This window comes from Aedes aegypti, chromosome 3 (assembly GCF_002204515.2).
Source record: "Aedes aegypti strain LVP_AGWG chromosome 3, AaegL5.0 Primary Assembly, whole genome shotgun sequence".
NCBI lineage: Eukaryota > Metazoa > Arthropoda > Insecta > Diptera > Culicidae > Aedes > Aedes aegypti.
In genome coordinates this window covers 357564328-357584219 of record NC_035109.1, presented here as the reverse complement: position 1 = coordinate 357584219, position 19892 = coordinate 357564328, and the positions used below count along the sequence as shown (strand labels likewise).

Sequence of the window (19892 nt, the reverse complement as noted above, 5' to 3'; positions counted from 1 at the left end):
TCGAAGCTGGTCGGGCAGATATCGATGCCAGTCCAGAGATTCCCGGGGAAAGAAACTTCCGGTTCACAGGCGCCTGACGACCTTTTACCGTTGCTACTACGCGGTTTACTTAACTAGTTCCAGACGGTGGACGTATCTACTCCGAAGCTAGTCGGGCAGATTTCGAGGTTGGTCCTGCGATTCCGGGGAAGGAAACTTCCGGCTTGCAAGCGCCGCGACGACCATTTGTCGGTGCTGTTTGGCGAATGAATCAGCTAGACCCTGGCGGTGGATTCAGCCTACTCCGACTCGAAGTTGGCCGGCCAAGTGCCAGGGTTCTGTAATTCCAGTTGGAGTATGACTTCTGGTTTGCAGGCGCCTCGACGACATATTACCGATACTACGCTACGCCCGCTCTACTCAGTCTAGTCCCCGACGGATGATCTTGCCTACTCCGATCGCGGCTCGGAGATGTTTGGTCGTCACGGCATTTCCTTTGCAGCAACGACATAGTTGCCGTTATTCCCCTGTAAACCGCATTCCAAGTGCTTTCATGCTGGCACATGTTCTGCACGATGTTGTCTAGATTTAGAACCCTTGCGGTTTCTGTAATTATCTCGCTTCGTATATCCCTGAATCGAGGGCAATCGAATATAACATGCTCCAGGGTCTCCTCTATACTTGGACTGGCTTCACAATGTGGAGACCCTGCGTGTCCGAATCTGTGCAGATTCTTCTGGAAGCATCCATGGACTGACAAAAACTGGGTCAAGAAGAAGTTAACTTTTCCATGTTTCCTGGTCGTCCACACCGATACGTAAGGAATGAGACTGTGGGTCCACCTTCCTTTCTCCGAGTTATTCTACTCCTGCTGCCACTTTCCCATTGTATCCAATCTGATGGTATTCCTAACATTCCTTGTGTCCCTTTGCTGGTAGCATGCCATGTCCTCAGCCAGCGTGATGCAGATGGGGATCATTCGACGATAAAGTGCGGTAGCTGCAGCCCAAGCCGAGACTCCGTATCTCAATATGGCCGATGACGACGACAGGCCGCCAGAAGACATCTCGTACTGCTTCTTGGTCCTCCAATGTTGGTAATGCTACAATGTTAGCTGCTTTCGCTTCCTTTTCGCAGGCATAGTCTACGTGGCTGTTGAAGTTTAGCCTGTCGTCGACCATTACTCCAAGGTACTTTAGAGAGTGCTTCGATGAGATTGCGTGTCCTCCTACGTTGATCTCGAACTGCTGAACCGCCTTGCAGTTGCTGACCAGCATCACCTCCGTTTCATTATGAACCTACTGCAACTTGACTCGAGTAATCCACACTTTAATGATTCTAGCGATTCCGCCATCAGCATCTCCACCTCCTTCGCAGTCTCACCATCGCAAGAAAGACGTCATCTGCGACCCGACGATCTCGACTCCATTCGGCAGTGTCAAGGTTCGCACTCCATTTTTTTTTTTTTTGACGCTACGTCCTACAGGACATGACCTGCGCTACAATATTACGCCACAACTAACTCGCTCCATGGCTGCTTATCTCCAATTTTTCGATTGCCCCACACTTACAAGATCCTGCTCCACTTGGTGAAAACACCTAGCTCGTTGCGCTCCCCTTCGTCTTGTACCGGCTGGATTTGAGGTGAACACCATTTTTGCGAGATTGTTGTCCGGCATTCTCACAACGTCCCGCTCATCGTACTCTTCCAGCTTTGGCGACTTTCTAGAAACTGGGTTCACCGTAGAGTTGCGCAAGCTCGTGGTTGTTTCTTCTCCTCCATACGCCGTTCTCACATACTCCTCCAAAGATGGTCCTAAGCACACGTCGTTTGAAAACTCCTAGTGCTTGTAGGTCCTCTTAGAGCATTGTCCACGTCTCATGCCCGTAGAGGACTACCGGTCTTATCAGCGTCTTGTACATGGTACACTTAGTTCGGAAATGAAGCTTACCAAACCGCAAGGTCTTGTGGAGTCCGTAGTAAGCACGACTTCCGGCAATTATACGACTTCGAATTTCTCTGCTGCATTTATTATCCGACGTTATCAATGATCCGAGGTAGACAAATTCGTCCACCACCTCGAACTCATCCCCGTTGATCATCACGCGTCTGCCAATGTGAGCTCTATCGCGCTCGGTTCCTCCAGCTAGCAGATATTTCGTCTTCGATGTATTTACCTTCAATCCAACCGGATCTGCTTCACGTTTCAGCCTGGTATACTGTTCAGAAACCACCTGGAACTTCTTCCGACTATGTCCACGTCGTCAGCATTATACCCTCCTTCTACTCCTCCGGTAGCTGTTCTGTATATCAGATCCTGGCTATCAATCGGTGCAGACAAGTGGCCAACCTATCCAGGCCCATTTTAAAAATTTCCGCTCCAATACCATCCTTTCCAGCGGCTTTGTTGTTCTTGAGCTGTTTGATAGCATCCTTAACTTCACCTATTGTGGGAGTTGGCAGGTCTCCCTCATCCGCCGTACTGATGAAGCCATTCCTCCTGCTGTCTTGATCTTCATCTTCTGCGCCGTTTAGGTGTTCATCGTAGTGCTGCTTCAACCTTTCAATCACCTCACGTTCGTCGGTCAAGATACCTCCTTCCTTATCCCGGCACATTTCGACTCGCGGCACAAAACCTTTGAGGGATGCATTAAGTTTCTTGTAGAACTTGCGTGTTTCTTGAAAACGATGCAGCTGCTCCATCTCTTCGTACTCCAACTCTTCCAGGCGGTGCTTTTTATCCCAGAATAGATGGGTTTGCTGTCTTTGCTTCTGTTTGTATAGTTCCACGTTTTGACGGGTGCCTTGCTGCAGCATTCACTTATTGCGATTCAGTCTGTTGGGGTGATCTTCAGGTGTACCGATACGGGATGCTGTGCTGGAAGTAGGTACTACATATGGCCATGTTTTTGGAGGCGGCACAATCAATCAGTCTAAGGCCGTAAGCTGGTGAGCGCTGAACTTTCCTATAATCGGTCTAAATCCCTCCTCCTGGCCAACCTGAGCGTTGAGATCTCCGATAACGATTTTGACATCATGGCTTGGGCAGCCGTTGTATTCACGTTCCAGCTGCGCGTAGAAAGCGTTCTTATCGTCATCGTCACTTGCTAGGTGAGGGCTGTGCACGTTGATTATGCTGATATTGAAGAAACGGCCTTTGATCCTCAACTTGCACATTCTGTTGTCGATTGGCCACCACCCAATCACGTGCCTCTGCATTTCGCCCACCACGATAAAAGCTGTGCCCAGCTCATGTCTGTTGCCGCAGCTCTGGTTGATGGTATAACCATCCCTATACGTATGTACCGTCGACCCTTTCCAGCAAACCTCCTGCAGCGCTATGATGTCGAACTTGCGGACCCTCAATAATTTGGAAAGAATGCGGGTACTTCCCAAGAAACTGAGAGACTTACAGTTCTATGATCCGAGTTTCCAATCGTTAGTCCGTGTTCGATGCCTATGGGTGATTGTTCCGGTACGAATTTACATTGTATGCTTCCTGTACTGATGATTTTTATGGCTGGCTTGTAAGGCCTGCACCAACCCCCTGTCTCGCCGGAGGATCATCGTGCACAGCACTGTTTAGAGTCCCACGCTAGCACTAGGACGATGATCAGCCGCTCCTAACATGGAGAACAGACGCTGTTTTGAGCCGCCCCTAACATGGAGAACAGACGCTCTGATAAGCTACACCCTCAGAAGAGAGGAGCCCCCTTCCCTGTCAGCATACGACCAAGGTCCCACCAGGGTTGGTTACCCGATCTTCCCTATGGTTACTCGTACCACAGGTGGCACCGCGTGGAGGTAGGGATAGGAGTTACTGGGCAAGAGACTAAGGACCACAAATGGGGTATGTTTTATACCTGCAGGTACGCGAAGTACCAATGGTTTGCATTGTCCAGTTCTTCACCAACCTTGTTGAACCCAAATTGAACTTAGGATTCAATTTGGGTTCAATAATGAATCAATCTTCATGATATTACCAACGTGGTAGATATATACAGTTCTGTTTATATAGGATTAACAGATCTGAATTCAATCGTTCAATTGCAATACAATTATATCTTAAATGATCTTCAGTTTCCATAGAAATATTGTCAGAAAACTTGCACAATAGTGGACTTCCTGGAACATTGAAATCCTGCAAAGACCACTGCAAAATTCCCTTGATAATCTATCCATTTGGGCTAGAAATTTAGGGATCGAGTTCGCGCCGCAAAAAACTCAACTGGTTGTATTTTCTAGGAAGTGGAATCCAGCCCAACTAAAGCTTAAGCTTTTGGTAACAGACATCGACCAGTCTTTGACTACAAAATACCTTGGGGTCTGGTTTGATTCAAAAGGCACTTGGCGAACCCATATTGGGTATGTAACGGAAAAATGCCAACAAAGGATCAAATTTCTACGAACAATTACCGGAACATGGTGGGGTGCTCACCGGGATGACCTCATAAAACTCTATAAAACAACCATTCTCTCTGTTCTAGAGTATGGCTCTTTCTGTTTTCTCTCAGCAGCAAACTGTCACCTGATTGAATTGGAACGAGTTCAATATCGTTGTTTGCGTATCGCCTTAGGGTGTATGCACTCGACACATAATGCGAGCTTAGAGATTCTGGCAGGGGTTTTACCACTACAGAACCGATTCTGGGAGCTCTCGCTAAGAATACTTGTTAAGTGTGGAGTGAATACTCAGTCGAAATTCATGAGAGTTTATCTCTACTTTATGTCATCTGACATTAGCCTTCCGTGTTATAACCCTCCACGTGTACGCTTCACCAATGACAGTTCCTCTGTTGAATACGATCTGACCATGAAACAAGCTATTCATGGAATTCCAGATCAACTTCGATGTATAACTATCCCACGTATTTTTAATGCAAAGTACCAGAATGTCGATTCCTACAGGAGGATTCCTACGTATCAATGGATCCACTGGCTTCGGTGTCTTCAATGAAAACTCTTCCGCCTTCCGAAAACTTCGGAAACCTTGCACGGTTTATGTTGCTGAGCTGGCAGCAATCAACTTCGCTTTGGGGATGATCTCAAACATGCCCGCAGACCACTTCTTCATCTTCTCAGATAGTCTCAGTTCTATTGAGGCACTCCGATCGATGAAACCTGTTAAGCATGCATCTTACTTTCTTACAAAAATAAGAGAGCAGATGTGTGCACTGGTCGAAAGATCATATAAGATTACCTTTGTATGGGTCCCCTCACATTGCCTAATTTATGGCAATGAGAAGGCGGACTCTCTCGCAAAGGTGGGCGCTGAGGAAGGTGAGATTTATGATAGACGAATTTCACACGATGAATTTTTTCATTTAGTACGTCAAAGTTCTCTTCACGGTTGGCAAAGCGATTGGCTAAATGGCCAACTGGGATGGTGGTTACATTCCATAATTCCTAGAGTTTCCTTGCGAGCCTGGTGGAAAGGTTTGAACGCAAGTCGAGATTTCATTCGCGTGATGTCAAGGCTTATGTCCAACCATTACTCGCTAGATGCACATCTACACAGAATTAACCTCGCGCTGAGCAATGTTTGTAATAGGTGTGGTTCCGGTTATGATGACATTGATCACGTAGTTTGGCAATGCCCGGATATGGACGCCTCCAGAGCGCAACTTTTGGATACCCTTGTGGCCCGAGGTAGACAACCCTATGTTTCAGTTAGAGATGTGTTGGGCACCCGCGATTTTATTTATATGGTCACAATTTACGATTTCCTTCGCCTGTCTTGTATAAAAGTTTAATTCTCTTGTGTTCTCTTCTCCAGATTTTTTTTTTGTGTGTTGTCCCCTTTGTGTTGGATTGAGGATCCTGGCCATCCGGCAGACGAAGACCGGCAAGAATTTGATACCAACGCCATGATACGTTAATCGAGCTACCACAATATACCTCCCGGATGAGCAGCAGAGAACCCTGATCCCAATCCCTACCATGTCCTTCCTTCAAAAATTTGTGACCACTAACCTCGAGTTGCCACGAGTATCCTGGCTCCATCCCGTACTACTTTAGGTAGTAAAAAGTAAATAAATTGTAAATAGTACAAAAAATGAGTTTCGGCTCCGTAGAGCGTTAAACGCGATTGAGCCCCAAATAAATGAACTAGATAAAAAAAAATATCTTAAATGAAAAATGAGGTCTTATTTTACACCAAGCATGTAAGGATAAGTTCACTGAAAAGTTTGATAAATCAAAGCTTTAATTCCATGTAAACATCAATGAAACCAGTATTTTATACAACTTTGGCGACTTGTAGCATGAAATTGTGACGTGCTGGAACGCATACCCTTACAGACGCCATTGATTGACATGGCCCCGACAGCGGGATCAGTTTCGGGTGCGAACCGAGTGAAACCAAATTCAGGACTATAACGGGCCAGCCTGTCGAGCTTACTTTTGAAATTGGGTAGCTTATGCGCCACTCCGAAAGGAGACCACCCAACAGAGATTACGTTGCCCGGCTTGAGACCTTCTTGGGGAAGGGTCACTTCATTAGTGGGTAAGCTGACTGGCTGACTCAAATAGTCCGTCGTACTTCACGTTTCCGAGCGGACACAGCAACTTCAGAAAAGTTCACAAATAAATTCCTCCAATAAACGGCCGAGGACAAGTTTCGAAGGCGGGGTTTTTCCTCACAGGTCCAGTCCAAAACGTTCACCCGTCCCACTCCGCAGAAAACTAAAGAACAGTCCCAAAATAACATAAAGTCAGTTTCGGGCTGACCACCCAGTAAATAACCCAAAATTACTACAAAAAACTACATACGGACGCGAAGCAACATAGAAACCTTAAAAGACGCTAACTAAATACATTCAAAATACATAGAGCTTTTTCCTCCGTGCATGGAGCAAACTAAATTTTATTGGGGGAACAAAAATACATGGATTGCTCCAAAACTAGTTATACATGCTTTATTTCCACTATCGCTCTCTACATTGCCTAGGCCTAGTCTGTTCTCATTCCCACTGACTTCCCTCTAGTTCTACCTGTGTGTGCGGATCAACTTCTCCTTGCGGCGCGCACTCGATGCGCGATCTCTTCTGCTGCTCTTCTTCTCTTCAAGCTTCGAACTCCGACATTCGCTCCAGGGAGCTCACACCTCCACCTCTCACTCTCGGGTGAGTTCTATGCTAGCGCCGCCGAATTATGGGCTATGACGGACTAGCAAAAAAAATGAATGTTGTGCCTCTATTGGGTCACATGGCCATGGACGACACTAACAAACATGCATGCAATAGTACTCACTCGTTACCTAGGGTTTTGATGTGGGTGGGGAGACGCTTACGGTGACTGGGGCAGTTTAGCGCACTACCTCCAGCCTGGTACTCTCGCCGGGATGGCAATCGAACGGGCGATGCGGTTGGTGGTGTCTCCCTCACCGGTGCGCGGGCTTACGCGTAAACGCGGTACAAACGCTCGATCCTGCAGTGGCGCGCAAACAAACGTTGAGGCGCCGTCGGCAATTTGCTCCGGTGGCGTGCTGATTTCTTCGCTGCTTTGATGCTCGCTGCAGGGGGGGTTGGTCTCCTCTCGACTCTTGCTGGTTACCCAATGGGTAGGCTTGCCTGCCAAAGGCGCGAAATTGGCGATCGCGTCCTTCTCCGGCCACGTGTACCCCGGGATCCTTTGAAGCCGTTGCGTGGGGTCAAAAACGGTCGAAGTGGATATATGTAGTGTGACGGCTTCGCCTTATGCTGCCACGAACCTATTCCAACAACAATTTCAACGCACACGTGTCGATATTACAAATATATCCTTTCATTTAATTACTTTTCTCGCACATTTACCTTGGTCAACACTGATCAACGCACTACACTATCTACCAAACTAATCTGCTTGCGCGTAATTGACTTTGCGCTTAACTAAAGGGAAACAATGTACATTAGCTAACAACTAATTAAGGAAACATGTCACTTTTACCTTCACAATCACACTACGGCACGGTAACAAGACTAGACCGTTCTTGCCTCTTCCACGAAACGGAACAAAGTGAACGATTCGAGGCTGGAGTAATCCTCAGATGCCGCAATTTTTGAACATTGTCCCCAGACTTCGCGAAATTCAACGAAGTTAAATTTCGCGAAACCGAGCATCAAAGGAATTTATCTGCAATATTTCCCGAAGTCGTGCATCTCATTCCAACTGACTATTCAAACCATCTAGTCAGCTTGCTCGCTAAGCTTCGTGACAAGCGTGGAATGCCGAACAAGGAAAAGGTCAACGCATCCTGAATAGCATAGGCATATGGGTCAGTGCCCGCGACCCAAGCGGATTTTGGGTGGCATCATGACGCTCAACAGGCTTGCAAAACCATGCGCTTTCCTGGTAGCTGACCATAGGGAACTCAAGACACTCGTTTTAGGCGTGAGTAACTATGTCGTATATTCTCTATGAGAGCAATTGGCGGTGATTGCATTGGAGATTAAATTTATAAAAACGAATGGACATGCAAAGTTTAATAAATTAACAAATAACAAAATAACATGTAATATTTACAGTCTTAAATTTAACAAAGAATTTTTAATAAATAATAAAGCATACTTGCTACAGGACATTTATCATCTAATTAAAGTTATTCTAATTCGTTCTGAGGCTACAGAGGAAACGTCTTTGCCGACGAAGAAGGCGAATAAATCACTCCAAATGGTTGACATTTTCTCGGTTGGAAGGGCCCGGCACTGACTGTCGCTTTCATCCCGTATCTTGTAACATTGGAAAACTATAAAGCGTATAAATTGGACGAAGGCAATAAATGCAGAGAAAATGGAAGATAGGGACTCAAAGGGAGGAGTCGCACATAAAATTAAAATATCATCCGAAATGACAAGTTCTGTAAAGCGGAAAATCTACTTTTCGCTGCCGAAACGAGGAAAATGCCAGTGTGGTTGGTCCGGACTCTGGGACCCGGGGCCTGTCTCTACTTGGGCGAGAGGATGCGCCATGGCCACCACATGGAAAACCCCGAATGTATGGCAAATGCTGGCGGTGAATGAAAATTTATGTAAACAGAATATAAATATGAGCACCGGCGACGACGACGACGACGACGACTACGGAGAAAACAGCAGCTTGGTGGTGGCCAAATGGAACGACAACGAGCCAACAAGGAAATACCAACCAAATGCCACACGCTCGCCACGCAACAGAACACACTCACATAAGATTATTGTAAATTTATTGAAATTTATGTTTTTTAATTTGAAATACTTTTCCCGGACCAAAAGAACGCTGCCCAGGAATCCACACTGGTGGCGCCCAACACGAAGTGGTTTAAATGTTTTTCCTGCTCGATTCCGTTTGTTTTTTCCCTTTCCCGGGCAGATGATGTCTTCCGGATTGAAAGATTTCATGTGGATTTTTTTTTGTTTTGAATGTAAAGTGAAAGATGAAAGGGTAAACTAGAGATGGATGAAATCATCAAATTTTGTGAGCGAATCATAGGCGACTCACTCACAAAAGTGAATCGACACTTTCGATCGTTTCGTTGACTGATTAAAAAAAAACTCCTGCAAGTATTTTGCATATCCTGATATTACTTATTTAATTGCGTGTATTTTGATTTAAGTTGCAATTTGTGTTTTGAATCAAAACTTAAAGGTAATTAAATCATGAGGTATATTAGAAGCATGCAGATGCTTTTATCTGATACATCCAATCGTCTTTTACGTAAAACAACACAATCGATACTAAATTCTTGTTTTGTTGGTTGACAAGCGAAAGTCACGAGTGTAATCCAAATAAAACAGTTTTATTTATTACATCCCCCCAGCACAAACCTCGTTGTTGGACCCTTGACTGCCGAATACCGGAAGATGTTGATTTTTCGATAAGAGATGACGAGAGAAGAAAAAATACGCAAACATTGCAGCGAAAGACCCCGTGGGGCGATTGATGAATAGAGCCTATTTCAGGGCTCTGCTACTCCTCGAATCTCAAATCGGGCTGCTACGGTGAGTAAATCTCAAGAGGATGTGTATGCAACGGTAAACAAACCCATAATCCGAAAAATCTTCTGCTGATTTACCTTCAAGATGCGACGCAGAAACGGCATTCAATCCGTCGTCATCATAACACATATCGCCCGTATTCATCAGTAGGTCCAATTGCCAAAACCATGTCCCAAATGTTGTGAAAGCACATCATCTCCCATGGCTTCGACGACCCACCGCGCAGAAGAGTGACTTGAACAATTTCGTAGCCAGAACTTACAATTTTAATAAAAACAATTTTGATCCTGGGCGATACAGAATCATAAGCTAGTTATATGCGTCTTTGAGAAATCCAGAGAAATTCGACGGATGCACTCAAATATTGATTTGCCAACTTTTGAAACATAATTGAAAACCACTTCTTTGCATTACTATAATGAAACAGTGCTGAAAAGTTGCGCTTTTCAGCACTGTTTTTGTTAATGGATAAAGTCCAATCTTATATTATCCATAAATGTGAACTTACATGCCATCCTTAATCAACTTTAATATTGAAAAAGTTACCTTATACGGCAAGATCTGGCAAAGTTTCCAACACAGTGTGAAATTCGAGGATGTTATCTACCCAGAGCCGTAGCGTGGCTTCATGGCGCCCTTGGCGAACTGCCAGTTGAGCGCCCCTTATTCAACGATCTAGTTTTTTTCTTTCATTTTACAAAAGATGTTTTGAACATTCTTACTAAAATTCTAGCGCGATTTCTTTAAAATTTGTTTGTCAAAATCCTCAAGCAATATATTACAAATTCGACTGCCTGCGATGTATAATAATTGGGTTATATTCTGAAAAAAAAGGCATACAAAATGTTTCGAATTTTATTTTCAGGAGAACTGATCGATAGCCCGGATGTTATGTTTCCTGTTCATATAGCTGCAAGATTGAACGGATGTATTGAACAATACCTTTTTAGTGAAGTGCATACTTCTAAGAAATGTTTGAAGACATTGCTGAACCATTTATTTAGCGATGGTTTCATAAACTTTCTTCCTAATAATTTTATAAAAATCGAAACATTTTTAATGGCAGTGTAATGGCAAACGTCCAATAATTTCAACAATAGTTGTCAGTGACTTAAGTTTTATTTTTAAGAAAATTTTCACAAAAATAAAAAAAATCGACGGGATTTTTTTTTTGTTATAAATAATCTTTGATCTGTTAAGTTGAATACCTCGAAAAAAGTAAAACCCAAGTTTTGCTGTATCATTTAATTCCACTAGAGTTTTATACCTTTTACGCGTATTTCGACCTCAACAGTTGAGGTAAGACCTTGTTCAGTATTGTGTACTAGAACCGTTCGAGAACAGAACTGAGATAACCTCAGCATGGTTTTGCTTAGTACCTGCGGACGTCACCGCTAGACTAAGGAAGTCCTCATATAATAGAAATAGAAGCTTTATTTTAAGAAAGGCACCATCAAATGTAAAGGCACTTTCTGTCAATATTTAACGCATACTTTCTGGAAATGTTACTAGAGATAAGTAATTTTTCTTTTTTTCGTAAACCAAATATGAACCTTTTTTTTTTGCAGAAATGAAAATAGGGTAAGTGTACCAGTTATGGCCATAGTGGTTCCCTATTTCGCCATACGTGATATCTTGAATGCCTTCACATTTTGAAAAATCTTTTGTGTTTTAGCAATAAAATAAAGGATAAATCTTGATGTTTAAACATTCAGAAAGATTAAAAATGTAAAAGTTATCCAAATTTTGCATATGGCCAAATAGGGAACCACTATGGCCATAACTGGTACACTTTCCCTAATTATCTTGCCCAGAATAATACTCAATATTATGACTTTGCACCCATGTTTTCATTTGAATGTTAATCAACTTCCTGATGAATCAGTTCTGGATTGTGTGAGAATTGAACTAAACTCTTTATCCGAATTTTGAACTCAATTCTATGGAAATTTGGCCCAAAGTCTCGTGATAACGCTGTCCAGCTGTTAAAAATTCTGTCTAAAAACCGCCTGAAATATTGTCAGAACGATAATGTTGTATAAGATGAATACCATGGTAGTTCATGCATGAAGTAGTAATTAGAATATGATTCCAAACTCATCAGATCAATTCAACAGCCAAGTAACTGTTCCAATGGTAAAGCCTGGGAGGGAGAAACCAATACAAAATTTCTCTACGTCACAGTGAGCCGAGATTTTGCTGTCACGAACTGTCACACAAACAATGGACAAACATGATAAAAGCGCGTAATTAGCCTAAGCATATTTTTGCATTCCATCAAAAGTAGCAAAAATCGAATTAGAATCAATTCATGCACATTCAAAAGTAACGTCACGTTTATTTTAATTGAATGTAACGTATTGGAATGAGGCTCTTTTTACTGTTTTCATTAAAACTGAAAATTAAACGCATAGAAAACTGTGGCCCTTTTTCAATGTTTGTCCAGAAAGATCGAAGGTACACAACAAATGAAAACTAGCGATTTTCACTAAGCCTGCCTTGATTCTCGACGGCAAACTGGAGTTATCTTGCAATTTGGAAAACAATTGTATCCAATTTCGTGTGTAGTATCGGTGCCTCCCTCCCAGAGTAAAACTATTGATAAACAATTAATTGACTAATGAAAAACATTCCATTTTTTATACTGGTTTCGAAAAATTTAGCCACTTTATATAAAAAACGTTTTTTTTTTCATATAGATATAGTCGATCAAAGCCGCGGAAAAGACATGGTTGATATATTTTGTAAAAATTATACCTTAGATATTCTCTAATAATTCTTTGGGATCCTATTGTTTTAAAGTGAAACAAAATCTAGCGTCACAAAGCTGAATTCCTACCCATACTCACGTTTTAAAAAATACTAAACTGAAATAGTAATAGATATGTTAATCTCCCAATTTTCTTAACGTTAGCTTTCTGTTGGTACACAAAGCTGATATAAAATTTGCATTGCTGTTCGTTGCTCCTTCGTAAGATTTGTGCCTTCATAGGTTAATACAATCTTTAATTTGGATTCTAACTAATATCCCGGGGAAAAACATTCTGTAACAAAATTCTGAAGTATTTTTGAAAAATGATCAATTTTCTGAAATATTCCGGAAAATCTTTCTGAAAGATTCGTAGAAAAATGTTTACGAGAGTAAGTATTGAAATTTTCACTAGATTAAAGGCTAAAAAGCACATAATACACCGTCCAGAGTGTTATTCATTGCCAGTTGAAACAATCGCATCAAATACTACAAAGCTATGCAGGCTTATAGGGAAAAGAATTGAATATTGATGAGTTACTCCTTACGCAATGTGATTTATTTGAGGCTCAATCGCGTTTAACCCTCTACGGAGCCGAAACTAATTTTTTGTACTATTTACTATTTTTTCACTTTTTAGTACCAAAATTAGTACGGGATGGAGCCAGGGTACTCGTGGCAACTCGAGTTACGCCAATGGCATAAAAATACATTACAAACATACATTAATGTCAATTTTGTTCATTACAATCATAATAAATACTGAGAAAAATCTGTTTTGACAAATTTTCAATTGACTCAATAATTTTATATTCGTACAAAATCGACCCTTTCTGAGCCCCTCCTGGCTACACCACTGGTCCATCACCCGAAAGGCTTTGGGGTTTTTCATATTTCGACATGTAGAATCTAACAAAAATAGTCCGGTTGAAAACCCCGTGTAACACCATCGTGACCTTCCCTTGTAAGCTTTTTTAAGTTATCCTCGGGGGTAGCCCTAAGTAGTCTAAACATTCATTTAATTAATGATTAAGTTATTTTTTTCTAATTTGAACCACAAAGACCATGTGTAAAGTAATCTACACATCATTGCTAAGATTTTGAAGTTTTCAAATAATTTTATTAGTACAAAAATGTCTTTCATGAATTTTTAATTGACTTAACTTTTATTTATTACAACGTTTTTTTATTGATACTTCCAACATATATTGTTAAAAGTGGTACAGGAACTGTTTCAACTTTTAATTTTTATTCGACGATTTTTGTTGAAACAGTAGTGACTAGGAGAGTGCCTTCTTTAAAAATGTATCTTTCAATATTTTGCCAAGTTCGTCACGCATTTTGGCGCCCCCTGAAGGCTGGCGCCCTTGGCGGGTGCCAACCTGGCCAACCGCACGCTACGACACTATATCTACCCTTGAAATTTCATAAAATTTTATATTTTTTTAACTATTTTTCGCATATTTTTAGTGTCACTTTTAATAACCATAAACCTCTAATCAATTAAAATGCATGTTCTTAAAGCTTACTAATTTTACCGAACATAACTAATTCTCATCTGGTGCAAGAATACTCAAACTATTGGATATCAAAAATTAACTCTGCGGCACAATTTTGCACTGATAGTTGTCCTTCAATTATTCTAATTAAGCTAAACTGTATTTCAGTCAATATTATGCAATAAGAAAAACATTTACGCCAGAAAATTATGTTGGCCACGTTTGATCCAAATCTCTCCTATGTGCATCGCTTCGCAATACGGAAGGAGGCAACGAGAGCTCGGGACAAGAACGGAAAAAAGCAAACAGCAAACACACCGTATGGATTTTTGATTTATGATACCAAACTTGGGTTTGCTGTTGTGGTATATAACGAAGACGACGACGACGACGATGCTATTATGCTGCTATCGAGGCTCATTGTGACCATGTTCTGGCGAGACAGCAAAAACAAATACGCACCGTAAGGAAACTATAAACGGCAGGATAATAAATTGCAGTAAGATTACTTGCCATGCTGGGCCATTGAAAGGAGCAGCCGGGAAGAAAGCGATGCTCTGTTTTTTTTTGCTTTCTTTTTCTCTTTTGGCCAAGAATCAAAACTGGAGGATAAGAACCGATAATAAATTGTCTGCTTCCGAATTTGTCAGCGCAGAAGGAAGTGTTGGCAATTTTCTGAAGAATATCACATTTGAAGAAAACAAAGCAGTTCTTGCAACACTTTTGCAGTGATGCCAAATATTTGGCTAAAGAAGAATTTTGGTGATCTCATAGATACATAGAGGCCGCCAATAACGTACATTCTATGTACGTAACGATATTTGCGTAAAATTACGTGAATGAAATTTGTGTCCATTTGAGGCTTTGGTATATTCGTTTAGTATGTTCTTCTTCTTCTTCTTCTTCTTCTTGGCATTAACGTCTCCACTGGGACCGAGCCGGCTACTCAGCTTAGTGTTCTTATGAGCACTTCCAGAGTTATTAACTGAGAGCTTTCCTTGCCAAAGTTGCCATTTTCGCATTCGTATATCGTGTGGCAGGTACGATGATACTCAAGGCCCAGGGAAGTCAAGGAAATTTCCTTTACGAAAAGATCCTGGACCGATCGGGAATCGAACCCAGACACCTTCAGCATGGCTTTGCTTTGTAGCCGCGGACTCTAACCACTCGGCTAAGGAAGGCTACTCATTACGTTTGTAGATCTGATGATCTGTACTTCAAATAACTCTTAGATAACGCTGTACTATAATATAGGTAAAATATAAATCAAACTTGTTCGGAATCTTACTAAAGTAACCAGTCAAAGATCACTGGTAACGATTATAGATATTGTTGTTGAACTCAAAACTTGACAATAAAAGATTTTTCTTTCGAAATTCGTTTTGGGTAAAAGGATCATTTAAAAACCAAATAAAAAGAGCCACGTGGTTTATGGATAGCTCCTATCCAATATTAGCCTGCCAATGCATAGAAAGTAGACCACAAAACTAGAAATCAGGCAACGCTGCCTTCTTCGTCCAGTTCTTTCACTTTTTCTCCCGCAGTAACAAATGGAGCAACCAATTGAAGTCAAGAAAACAGAACCCAGGCGAAAAGATATTGGATGACGCCCCGGCAGTATGTAATAGAATCATCAATATCTCTAGCAAATATCCCAAAAACGGGAAAACAAACAAGCAAACATGTATGCGCCGTGTGCCCCATTCTAGGAAAGCATTATTATGCGCTTTTTATTGGCAGTCACCAACTTATTTTGTTGGTAAATTTGCCGAAGTCGTAAATTCGCCAAAACTTTCCTTTGCGATCGATCCGCAAAGGAAACTGCATTGATTTCTCGCCATGGTATACAATGGGCGGATAAAGGTGAAAATTGGACAAAACTAATTTTTACTCTTTAATTGAAGAAATATGCTATTTGGCATTTTTATGGTTTCGTAAAGAGTGAGAAAAAATACTTGATTTGATTTTAAGTGCATTCAAACTTGAATGATAACACAAATTAGAGTTCCATTGGAATAAATTTAATCAAAATGTGTATGACGAGTAAATAACTTAAGTTCAAAAATTGTCTTAAAAAGGTATGTAAAATATTACACTTTTACAAAAAGCTCTAACATAAAGATGGTTTTTGATGGGGACAGATGGATATAAAAATCTCAAAATCATTTTTGGTAGGTTTGGCCACTTCTTTGTATGAAACTCGACCATTATGCAAGGCTACAATTGCAGCAGTTATTGGGAACCAGTCGAGTCTTCTTCGGGATGATGGATTACCGTCGTGTTCGAAGAGAGATTATTCTGTTGGTTGGCTGGTTATTTTTTTTTCTTCCTTCATTGCTGCATATCCACTTCGATCCATTCAACATGCAAAATTGTCGGTTTGGAACTGAGCTCATCCGAAGAGCTGCGCTTCGATATGTTGCTGCTTCGGGCGAAGAAGTATTCAATTTCTTGTTATGTTCTTTTGCGTTGCAAATTGAGATTCGAGTGCAGAAAGAAGGATGAATCTGTGTAATCATCATTAATCATAAAGTTTCGAGAGCGCTTGTGAAAAGTTTTGGAATCATGCGGTGAAACAGCGTTGCATGATGTAAAATTATGCGGTGTACAAATTGGATGCATTGAATGATTTTTGTTTTGTGTGGAATATGGAAAAATATTCCAAAATTTAAACTATTGTCATATCTCACAAGATGTACCGTCGTGCGGGGTGACATTGGTCCATAAGGGTGACTTTGGGCCAATGTTTTTACAGCAAGCTAATGCCAGAATAATGAAAACAATGTGTCAAGATTCAAGAATGCGTTACAAATAGCCAATAGATGGTCATATATTCGTTTTTTGGAGTACATTCTAGCCATGAGAAGCATCGAAAGAGGCGGTCAAAGTCACCCCCTAGGCCCAATGTCACCCCGCACGGCGGTACCATTACAAAACAAAGGACAAAATCAATCGTACCTACTAAAGAGCCAATTATTGGCAGTGTAATCCTTGTTCCATATATTGTATAACCTTTTTTACTAAATGAAAATTTAATTTCTATATTCTGATTGCCCAGAATAATCTTCAGTAGTGTATAAGGTATCCCAGATAACTAAATTGTACTCTTCTTCTTCTTCTTGGTATTACGTCCTCACTGAGACAAAGCTTGCTTCTCAGCTTTGTGTTCAATGAACACTTCCACAGTGATTGACTGAGAGCTTATTTTGCCAGTGTTGCCATTTTCGCATTCGTATATCGTGAGGCAGGTACGATGATATTCTATGCTCAGGAAAGTCATGGAAATTTTCATTACAAAAAGATCCTGGACCGATCTGAAATTGAACCCAGACATCTTTAGCATGGTTTTGCTTTGTAGCCGCAGACTCTAACCACTCGGCTAAGGAAGGCCCCATAATTTAATTGTACGAATAACGAAATCAATTTTTGCGTTATGCGATGCTTATAAGTGCAAAGATTTCATATAAGATATCGTAGCAAGGATTTATGCGTACACAAATGGAGAAGATATACGAGAATATTATATCCGATGAAAAATGGCATTCAATACGAATGTATATATTTTATTGCTATCTTAAATCAAATACGATTTAATTTATGATAACAATGTTCATTTGACAGCTGCTACCTATTTATTTGACTTACTATGTATGAAATCGTTTTATTTACGAGATTCCTCGTATAAAACGATATTTTCTGAGTACATTGACTCAGAAAATATCGTTCTGTTTAGGAATTTCATATATAGTGGTGTGGAAGTGTGATGTCACACAAATAAACGTTTTTGACGTAGCTGCATGCAATTTCTTGTTGTCTGGGACTCCACTAACAATCTCTAAGATTTATTATCTTCGAAAATTTGTTACTATTATCAGCAAACAAGTCCCCTGTTGATATACAAATTGATCTGTCTCATCTCTCGGTTCGATCGACACTCCCCGCTGCGATATCTAATTAGGGCCATCATTCACGGTGTAACATAATTGTAGGCACCCCACATGCATGTTCAGATGTCTATCCTGCTATCGATCGCAAAAGTCAGTAATTAATGCATTATAGGCCTCTGTCGGCACAGGCTGGACACAATTTGCATGACGTTGGTCTGCTTTTTCCCAACAATTTTACGGTACACGGGCAGAGGTTATCAGGATGGAGAACATGTTAATCGTGTCCACCGCATGCAACATTTGAAAGTAGCTTCTACGGTGCAGGGCAGCCCATAGAGGAGACACACTGCACTGCTGCAGAATGCACCTCACTGTGTACAGTGCTTCAGACTAGGAGAAATGTCGTACAAAACCCTCGATCTCCCAACTAAATAGTGTATTTAGTTTTATTTCAGTTTAACTTATGTATTCAGTATATTTCCTGCTTTATACTTATAAACAATTGTTGGAGAAACAAACACAACTATTTTTTAATGATCTTCATAATCTGCCTCAATACAAGAACATGTCACCCATTTCATCATTATCAGCATCAGAATTATTCTTATTACTCCAGTCTGTTCACAAATCCGTTTTTGCAAAAAGCATCTATAGAACGATTCGTTCAGAGAATTATTCTTTGAACCACTGTGCAGTGGAGTAGCTAGATTGGCAAAGATCAGATATGCTTTCGATTCGACCGAAGCAGTCCAGTTGCTGGTTCCCCGGACATTTTCGATCCAAGTCGTGATCTAATGGTCGTTTAAATGATCATCGTTAGCTTTCCAACGTTGCATCTTGCACTTCGCGCTGCTGCCGCTGTCGTCATCGTCATCATCGCGTAGATGGGCTCTATAATGTCGTTTGTGGCCTCTACGAATGAGAGTTGTTTCTTTCTCAAACGAACGAACGGTAAGTCCGCTAGCTCTGGGGCATTGCCTTTTACAAACCGGGGATCGCGAGCTCCACAGTGGTGATCTTCGAGTTTCACGAGACACACCGAGGGCAGATATAACATAGAAATTAGTTTCTTACGAAGAGATGATATTACCTTACCTATGGCACCTTTTTCCAGCAGCGAGAGGTTCTCAATCTCAGTAAGATAAGACAGGAAATACTCGTACATTTCTTCTATATTTCAGGCCATCGGCACATTGAAGAAACTGTAACCTTATTCATGGAGTTACAAAAAAAATGGTGTGCATAGTGCATTGAGGATCTTTGAATTTTGCTCCACATCTTGGAATTGCATTTCCCCTTGCTTCAACAACTGAATTTCGACGAAATTTTCGAGAGCACGATATCACTTTTTTGTTTACAAAGAAATGTTAACATCAAGATTACTATCGCTGTATGTTTCATATGTATTTCAGTAGGCTCGTAAACAGTGAAGGAAAGTGGCGAACACTTCTTCTGAACTGGAACAAAAACAAAACCAAACGCTCCCGAGCGTCAGAGCGCTGGTTTACTCGCATCTGTCGGCTCCCGAGTAACTGAAGCTAAAAGTGATTCACGAACGTGTTCGGAGCTGTTCAGAGTCATATTGTGCTTTTGGGAAAAAAGCTTCTTCCCCTCCGAGATTTATGGTTTTCAAGGGCATTTGACCACAAACTAGTAGTTTACTGTCGATATGATGGTTATACAATTAATTTGTCTGTCAAAACCATAATAAATCACACCTTGCTCGGTTACTCGGAGCTTGTTGCTACTTATTTTGACATGTTCTCCCGAGCAGACGGGTGCGGACTTACTCACACCTAGCCAGTTCCCGAGTCGGTGATGTTT

At 41.3% G+C, this 19892-nt stretch overlaps 1 long non-coding RNA gene across 1 annotated transcript; it reads right to left on the bottom strand.

Moving 5' to 3' along the window:
* Positions 1–18512: 18512 nt before the first annotated feature.
* Positions 18513–19402, bottom strand: LOC110678791. The gene is made up of 2 exons (XR_002501944.1): positions 19164–19402; positions 18513–19085 (listed from the first exon to the last, which is right to left on the bottom strand). It is a non-coding gene; the product is annotated as an uncharacterized LOC110678791 (long non-coding RNA).
* Positions 19403–19892: the final 490 nt, after the last annotated feature.